Here is an 8,999-nt window from a genome sequence, read left to right on the forward strand (position 1 = left end):
AAAATTCACTGATGCCCTTCTCTTTCTTCATGGCTTAATGGAGTTCCCATTAGCATTTTTGTATATTTTTAAGCTTATACCAGCTCAAAGCCATAATTAGCTCTGGATTTACTTTGTGCTTTTGTGAGAGAAGCAATTACCCCGCTCTGAAGAATGGAAGAGCTGAGGTGAAGGTGGAGCTGATTCATCCACGAGATTCCACTGGGGAAGGGGAAGAGGTGTGAGTCAGTGCACCTCTTCTGGTGCTTGGGAAGACTTAGAGCCCTGTTTTTTCTTTAATCTGAAATGACAGTTTTGGGAAGGAATTGTTTGATTTAGAAAGATGAGAATTCAATGTATCTAAATCCCCAAACTGAGGGAGAGACAACAGTAATTTTTTGGGAACTTGGAGATCCCTCTTACAATTATGATTCCATATAGAAAAATCTTCCTACACCTTTGCATAATAATGTAAAAGAAATTCTTATTCTTTTTTACCATATGGCAAAATATAAAGCTTTTGAAAGCTCTTTGCCTTTTTTGCAGCAAAAAAGGTCTTGAGACAAGGCATAATTATAATGTGGCTGCTGAGGAGGGGTAGCAATAAAATGGGCAAGGAGTGTCTGTATCCAGAGGCTCAAAATGAAAAAGGCAAAAATACTAAAGTGCTCCAAGTAGTAGAAAAGACTATGAATTGTTTTTTGATCCAAAAGAGGAAAATGGTTCCTTATATGACAAGATATATCTGACCACAGGGACAGTGTCAGGACCTAAAACAACAATTTGTCTTTGAAGCCAGTTTGGTGAAAGCTGCATATTTTTATAACATGCCACCAAGACTGAGATTGATTCTAAATGAATGCAGTTTTCTTTGTAAGTTTTTAATGTTCCCAAGACTTCAGAAGGATTTCTTTCAGTTGTGGAAATCTTGTACAGCTGAGGGTTTCCAAGAAGAGAAGACTCTGAACATTGAAAACCTCTCAAGTAGCTTCTAGAGAAAATAAATTCACTTTAGTTTGTTTCTCTTTATGTGTATGAGACAAAAGGAGCATTTTTAAAAGAAAAAACAGTTCAAGAAATATAATATTTTATAATTTAATGTGGAACCGTGTTCATAGATCTATTCAGTCATGGTTTGGTCTTGTCTGGTCATGGTCAAGAAAGGGGACTGTAAACTGGAACCAGTGCAGAGAAGAGCTGGAGAGGTGACCAAGAGAATGTAGATAAGAAAGGTGACTGAAGGAGCATAATTTATTCAGTGTAATAAAATGAAGGCTCAGATTGAATGAATATCCTTTCTCTGTAAATACATTGGTGTCAGGTGAAGAAAATTATCTGGTTTAGGTAAGAACATTGATAGTCTTAAGGAAAAAATGGGTATAATTTGCCATGAATAAATTAAACCTGGACAACAGAAGGTGGTTTCTTACTTCTAGAACAATGAGAGTCTCAAACTGCCTTCCAAGACTGATGTACTCAGTTTTAAGGTTGAGATGGGTTCATCTGACATTGGTAATTTTAGGAGGTTTATGATACCATTCTGAATTATTAGTCTCACTTCTGGTTTTCCCTTTTTCCCATGCATCTTGCATAACCCTGACAAATACAAAACAATCTCCTAGGAGAGGGCCTGAAAAATATTTTCATTGCTTGTCACTGTGCTCAGTGTGTCATACACTGTAGTCCAACATTCTGTAAACACTTTTCACCAGGTTTTCTCTCTGACAAGCAGCAGTGCTTCCAGAATGGAAAGCTCTGGCCAATGAACAGCCCAATAATCCTCTTTGTATAATGTGACTTACAGCATATGCTGCCCAGAATATTTCAACCTCTCCTCTAATCCTGCCACCAGCTTCTTCTCTCTTTTCACATTGCTGATGAGGGGCCTGAATGAAGACAATACCACAGGGTTATGTTTCGAGATGGCAGGAGGCCACGGCTTTAAAGCACGCCTGGCACAGGGGAAGGCAGCCCCCGCAGTTGCCATTAATCTCAGCCCTGGATCTCTGCAGGGCAGCCAGGGGTATCTCCTTTCCTCAGATATCTGCACTGGGCCGGCAGGAGCTCAGGGATTCACGTTACAGCCCCGCTCACCCCCCTGTGTGCTCAGTGTTAATGTTTGCTTCCTCAGCCTGGCATTTGGGAAGAGGAGGCTCCAAGTTCTCTGGGATAGCTGCTGCTGCTGCTGGCAAGGAAATGGCTGCAAACAGGTTGGTTCAGAGTGCCTGGGCTGTTACCTGCAGTTAGGTCTCCTTGGACGTTGGGCATCTGCTCTGGGCAAGATATTGTGAATCAATGGCGACTCCAACGTTGGTGAGCGAGAGAGAATGATGCCTCTGACTCCATGGATATCAGAAAGCTAATTAATTACTTTATTATACCATATTATTCCATACATCTAAAACTGAATTTGCCAAGCACTCAACCCTGCACACAACGCTCACACTGCACAGAATCTCGTGACTGTCACCTGACAATCCCGACACACGCACACACTCTCACAAACACAACATCCTCACTTTGGATAAACAATCTCCATATTGCATTCTACTTTGGCACAACACAGGCACAGCAAGTGATAAGAGTTGTGTTTTCCCTTTCTCTGAGGTTCAGAGAATGTGAACCTCAGAAATCCTTGGGAAGAGTTGTGCCTTGCTTTTTTCTGTGAGGAGAAATGTGGCAGCAGGCAAGACACGGGTGTTCCTCACCAGGCAAATATTTTCTTCATCATACAGCCAGCTACTGTATTTTTCCAGGAAGAGCCACTTGCACCAACATCAGGCAGAGGTGTTCATCTGCATAAATGAAAGGATGAAAATCGTCCTGCATTTGTTTCTCATGTGCTGGTGTGAGTTCATCCTACTTCATGGAAAAAGTTTGGGCTGAGTTGGCTCCTGTGTTTGCTCTCTCTGTTTTGCCCTTTTAGGCCAGGAGACATCTCTGCCTCCCAAAGGAAAACTTGCTGTGGGAAAGCTGCAAGGATCCTAATTCCACAACAACCAAAATACTGGATGTTTTCAGTTGCTTGACTGCACTCAGAGGACAGCAGTCCTTGTATCATTAGCAGTAATTCACCAGGTGTGTGCTTGCTAGGCCCTTCTAAGTGTTTCTCTTTGAGACATGGAACCAAGAGAAGAATTTTCCAGTTTCTAACATTTTGTAGTTCAGTGTCATGGAAGGAAACGTCAGTTCTTTAAGCAATAATGTCCTGTACCCTCAGTAACTGAACTATTGTATGATTACGTGAGAATTTCTTTCTCTTCAAGGCTGTTCAACCATCAAGCTGCAGTACAATGAGAAAGGCAGAATAATGGCTTGTTTGTGAAGAATTTACAACATCAGGAGGAAAAAAGTATCACAATCTGAGCTCAGTCAGATTTTTTAAATTATTTTTAGGTTTTAGAGGGCCATATAGATAACATTTAAGAGAAAACTACCTGGAAAAAAGACTTTTTAAAATTTACTCTTTGCTCTAAACCAGTTTCTTCTTGTAGTTTGTTTGGGGGAGTGACTCAGACCCAGACAAAAGCAGCACTCCTGATTTGCAATGGTCAAAGAAGACAGACAGATGTTTGGGGAAGATCCACATCCCTGCCAGTTTCCAATGTTTAAAACTATGAATCATAATCAATATTAGGAAGTTAATACAGCTATAATATATTAAGGTTATGGATTGATTAAATGAACTCTTCCTCTTCACATTCCTCTGGTCATTTCTGAATCATCTGGAAGTTTCTTCTGGTATGTATTACACACAAATGAATGAGCTATCCTCATCTGCCCTTCACCCCAGCCATCTGTCCTCTCTGCTCTCCTCTTTCATCAGGATAGTTTCATATTTAGAACTATGAACAAAGAGAAGTAAAGGAGCTGATTCACAAACCTGCCGGAAACCTGATGCATACCCCTGGCAAGCAGCATGGTGGGATGATCTGCAACAGCACAAAATTCACTGTATCACCTGACAGCACTTGACAAACTCCCACTTCCAAAGCAAATCTGTCAGGATAGCATTGCCTTGGAGGACAAGAGGAAGATCCTTTGCAGAGCTGCCATGCTGCAGGTGGGACAAGGCCATCTCCAAATTAGAATGTTTCTGGGTGACACTCATGTCCCCTGCTCTCAGATGTCAGCAGTGCAGTGTCTGCACCTGCCCTTGCTCTCTGGATCCCTCACTGCTGATGGAAGGGAAATCAGCACCTCTAGGCAGTGACCAGCCCACAGGAATATTCAGAGGATGCCTGATTTCCCTGCCCATCCCTCTGCACCAACTGAAGGGTGTTGGGGAAGATGAAACAGGAAAGCCTTATAAATATGATTGCCTGGCAAAAGATTTTGAGAATATGGAAACTATAAGCGAGATTGAAATGAAAGCAAGCTTTGAGATCCCTTAGTTACTGAACAACTGGAAAACAATGGTGTGGCTGGCTGAAGGGAATCCCCTTTTGATGAAACAACACCCTCTGCTTGCAGACAGGTCCAAGGGTCAGAGCAGACCCCACTAGCTTGGCAGAAGGGGTCCAAAGAGGAGTTTTAAGGTTTAAAATGTAACACAGTCTGGTAATGTAATGATTCTTATAGGCTGTATGTAAATGCTATAGGATTTGTATCTTGTACTAGATTGGTCAGTGAGAATTAGAATATTCAACACAGAAAGAGATTTATTGTATTGTAATGGGAACTTCGCTCTCTTACCCTTTTACGCTCTTACCTTTTTTACTCCCTTACACTCTTACCCTGTTACTCTCTTACCCCCTCATCCTCTCTTCCCCTCTTCTCTCAGGCCTGCTCCAAGCTGTGGCTGGCAGCTCCCAGCAGGGCCCTGCCCCCAGGCCCTTTGCAATAAACCACAAATTCCACGACCTGGCTGCAGAGATCTCTCTGTCTCCATCCCAACGCTCTGACAAAGGGATTGGAACAACCGGTTAAATGCAGATGTTTGCATTGCTGCTGGGGAGATGAGTGCCACCCTTGGGGTCCACTGGCATTGTCCGAGGAGCTCTGAGGCCAAGCAGGGTGACCTTAACTGCTCCCTGCCTGTGGGCACGTTGTGGCTGATGTGTAGGATGGACAGCTGTGGATAGTCTGGGCTGGGCAGGGTGGAATGGGCAGAGTCCATGAGACTGTGAGACCACAAGTTCATGAGACCAAGAGTCCACACCCAACATGCACAGGATGCCTCTCCTGGGATATTCTGGAGCTCAGGATGAGCAGATTCAGTGCTGTGTTTATCAGGTGGATCTGACTGTGCTTGGGCTTGACTCTGCCTGGTTGGTGTTGCTCAAACTTCATCCCAGCTGGGTAAACAGGAGTATCTGGGTTGACTTAAATGGAACTACAATTTCTTTTGTTAGAGCTCTCTGAGAATCTGATTTAGCCAAGTATTTAAGCATGTGCACAAGGCTGTCCTGTTTGTTCAAAGCCACCCAAGTGTGTGCAGGCAGCTTGCTAAAATCTGTCACACAAAGCCCTGCTGGAAATGCTTTCCTAACAAAGAGAAATCCCTAATTTGAGGGATTTAGGAATTAAATCATTGTAATAACCCCCCTCCCCCCCAACCATATAAGAAGGTAGCAGTGAAAGGAGGCGATATAGAACTGTCTGGACATGTTTATAGGCTATATATTGTGTGTTGTTATTGCACTTCTTCTGCAATATAAGCCAGCAATTAGCAATTAAATTCCCATTATGGGATCATGTTGGTAATTGAGATGAACTGTAACTGTGTATCTGTTTTAAGCCTTTTTTTAAACTAACTCAAATACTACAGTACTTTTATAATTTAGAGATAATATTCCCATTAGTAGAATTTATGACTCAATAAACAGCTCCCACAAGTTCACAAAAGCCAAAACTGTAAACACCAGGACTATTAATGCAATAGAAATTCTGTGCCTCCCTCTTCTCTTGGTGGTCTGGATAGAGCAAAGGGAAATGCTATTGCAGAAAAAAACCCCAACATTTTTTTGGCTATATAAATATAAATGAATTGTCTTAAAACCCATCTGGAAATTTTCTCTCCTCCCCATGTCCCAGGTGGTCTGGCAACAGTGATGCATTCTGCTTTTGTCTGCAGGCAAGGGCAGGAGCTCCCGTTGGAATTCATTTACATGAAGGGATTGCATTTGAAAGCCTGGTGCTGTCCTCACCCTGCCTCTCCCTCGAGAGAAATAGGAACAAAATCTTCTCTAGAGTTGGGTTTCAGTGCGCTTTTCTATAATTATTTTTATTACATTTATTATCATTTGGAAGGAAAATCCTCACTAAAGTGCCTAGAGTCCATAGTTTTCAACCTCTCTGCTGCTGGCTTTTTTTTTTTTTTTTTTTTTTTAATGGCTAAATGAATTTTAGGAAATTCGTCTGGACATTTGTACAAGCAGAGCTTTTGTAGCTCGAGCCTCTTTCCATTTGGGACTGGGTGTAGTGACTAATTTAACTAATTTCCATAAAAAAGCACTTTTCTTTGTCCAAAAGAACTTCATTTTGCAATGTGTAAGGCACTGTTCTGCTTAGCAAATCCATGTGCAAGGAATCACCACGTCTATCTGGTGTCTTGCTTTGCTGCTGAAGGACATTTCTTCCTGTGTTGTTAAAATCATATTGCTCAAGCTCATCAAAATGCAGGAAGTTTTTATTTTTCTCATTCACCATCTGGGTTGAAGTGGTTGTGAAAAGCTGGAGGAACACACAGAGCCACAGCTCCTGCACTCCCTCTCCCAGTAGGAAACTCACCCTGGGATGGAGCACACAGTTTTCATCTGTTTTGCCATTGCATCAGGTCTCCTGTTCCAGCCACTTTTGTTGTGAGAGTTTGTTTCCAGAGTAAGCATCTCAAGTGACTGCTGGGATTCGTGTCTCTCACCTCCCTGCTGCTGGATTCCTGACCTTTACACCTACGAGGGAGTTTGGCTTTCAGGACCCCGGGAAAGCTCAAAAAGGCAGAAACTCAGACATTTTGTTCTGCAGGGCCTGGTAAGGAGTGAGCAAACGGTCTCTCTTAGACTTCCTGGCATTTCCATTCCACTGGCCTTCCTGAAGTTTCCCGTTTCCATAACAATGGTATCAAACAGAGAGGGCACTCCATCGGGAATGTGCCTGCCTCCTCTCACCCCACACATCACACTTGTAATATCCCACGAACTCTCTCCCCCCAGCCAATTCTCGAGAATCCATTTAAACTCTCCTCAGTAAAGTTTCACAGCGTCACAGCAGGTTCAGAGATGCCCCTTTGGCTCCCTGTTGGCCCCTTCGACTCCCTGTTGTCAGGCACGGAATGAAGACAACACAAGACCCGAAGCAAATCAAGTATGTGAATTAGAAAGACTCAGCATCCTAATGAAGCAAAATTCCTTTTTGAAGGCAAACAATCATGAAGGACCTGAGCTGTCACTCCAGAGGCCCCAACACTTTCACCATTGATTTCTGTGAAACAGAGGAGCAGGATTTCCTGTGGGAACACGGTCTGGCTTTACTTTCTGGGAAAAGGCGATTGCTTTTCTGCATTCCTACCCGTGCACTCAAAATCCCTGACTTGTTTCAGGATAGCCCACAGGCTTCAGCTGCATCAGCCAGGTCCCACGACTGGGTGGGATCTTGGCAGATCACACCTCAAAATTCAGTATTGCAGATGTTATGAGTAGAAAAGCTGCCCATTTTTTAAAAAGGTTGCAGAGTTCACAGGTCGGGCCAGTTGCTGCCAGGGTGGAGTTCTAACTGTTTGTTGTTGTAATCACCTGTTGTTTTCGTTAACTACCTGTTGTTGATGGTTAAGAATTGCCCCTTTTTGTCCCCTGCTGCTTCCTAGAGGATGGCACCCAGACGGTGAAGAGGAGAAGACCTCGGAGTTAGCATGCAAATGACCTCAGAACCAGCATGCAACAGGAGAAACCCCTCACCAAACCTAGTCAAAAACCCCTAAAAACAACGAGCCAACATGAAATGGATGAATCAAAGTGATGTCTAGACATGAGGAACAGAATCTAGTATCTGCTATGACCCTTTTTACCCCTCACCCTAACCTAAGGATGTTGGCTGGACAGAGGAGCTCAAATATTAAAATCAAAAATAAGAGAATTTCCTGATGCTCTGGTGAGGAGGGAACCCCCAATTCTGCCCTCAGACCAGCGGACACAGCTGCAGTTTTCCTGCTCCTCTATGCCATTCCTGGAAGCAGTGGCAGCGTGGACCCGTGTGTTCTCCCCACCTGAGCTGATCACTTCTAATAAAGGCATTAAAAAGAAGAAAGGTCTCCTGCCTGTGTTTATTACACAGATATTTAGGTGTGGGTGTTTGTAACAGATTCACTCATCCCCTTAACCAAACTAGTGGGTGGCTCCGAAGGAGGTGAAGGCCTAAGCCATGACTGGGCCCAGAGGGGTGGAGGAGTCTCCAGTTCCAACCTGTCCTCTGAAAAGCCACCAAGGAGCAGGGTTAGGAGCTTGTCCTTTGAAATCTGCAGGTGACTGTGGTTCTTGCTGGCTCTCAGGTCCCTCTGTGCAGCTCAGGAGCTGATGTGGGACTGTTGTCCCAAAGCAAGCCCAGCAATTGTAGGATTGCCTCCACACCAAGGAGAGGCCTCAGCTTTTGCATCAATTTTTTCTCTCCTGGGCTGTTCCTCTCAGTGGCACAAACCTCCCCCTTTCCCTGGAAAAGAGGCAGCACTGCCTTTCTTGAGGGTAATCACATATCATCACCTGAACAGAAAGAGACAGAGCTCTCTCCCAGGATTTTCCTGGGAAGCTGTGAGAGAGCTCAGAGAAAATGAGAAACAATTCTTATCTTCACTTGCTGCACCTGCTGTTGCGCACATGTGGAATGTGTTATGGACATTGTTTTCCAAAGGGTGGTTTATTAATTGCACTCTGGTGATGGTGTTTTGGATTTATTGACCAATTGGACCCACGTGTGTGTTGTGACTGTCTGGCAAGGGCGGTGAGTTTTTCTTAATAGTGTAATACAGTGTAGTAGCAGTAAAGCAATTGATCAGCCTCCTGCAATCATGGAGTCAATGCAATTATTCC

The sequence above is a fragment of the Geospiza fortis genome, unplaced genomic scaffold, assembly GCF_000277835.1.
Source record: "Geospiza fortis unplaced genomic scaffold, GeoFor_1.0 scaffold159, whole genome shotgun sequence".
NCBI lineage: Eukaryota > Metazoa > Chordata > Aves > Passeriformes > Thraupidae > Geospiza > Geospiza fortis.